The sequence below is a fragment of the Fulmarus glacialis genome, unplaced genomic scaffold, assembly GCF_000690835.1.
Source record: "Fulmarus glacialis isolate BGI_N327 unplaced genomic scaffold, ASM69083v1 scaffold21311, whole genome shotgun sequence".
NCBI lineage: Eukaryota > Metazoa > Chordata > Aves > Procellariiformes > Procellariidae > Fulmarus > Fulmarus glacialis.
In genome coordinates this window covers 1-649 of record NW_009191148.1, presented here as the reverse complement: position 1 = coordinate 649, position 649 = coordinate 1, and positions in this window count along the sequence as shown.

The window sequence follows — 649 nt, the reverse complement described above, 5'->3', positions numbered from 1 at the left end:
CCCCATCGGCACACCGACTCCGAGATCCCCCAGCGTCCCCGAGCATGGGCTACAAACCCCCAGCAGCTCACAGCCTGCGACCAAATGTCAGGCAGTCCTGACGACGGCACACTTTAAGTCCAAAAACTGCTTTTGCCTCTTTGCATTTCTTTTTGCAGGTAACTAAGCACGTGGAGCTGAAAAGCCAGCAGACTGACAGCACCGCAAAGCGCGTCCCTGTGCCGCAAACCGCAGTGTTTCCCGGTGGTTTTTCCCAGCACCGGTACGCAGCTGGCTCACGCCTAACTATCCCAGCCCTGCTGATCTGTCGCAGCTTTTGGTCCCTGCCTGTCGCGGTGTCCCCAGCAAGCAGAGGCACGTCACACAGCAAAGTGCTGGGACCCGACCACGCTGCAGAGGCAGAGCTGTGTCCCAGGACAGCAAAACCCGCTCTTTGGGGCTGGCAGAGATGCACTGCCGCTGGAGACCCGCAACGAAATCGCTGCTGAGCTTCCCCCCAGGATTTAAGCTTTGCTGAGGTCTGAAGGCCCTGCGAGCAGCAGAGGGGTGCGGGGGGCACTGGGGTGCCCATGCAACACCCCGGCCGCTGGCAGGGTGAAACGAAGCAGCATCTGCAGGTAAAACGCTCCCCATGCCCCGGGCAAACACC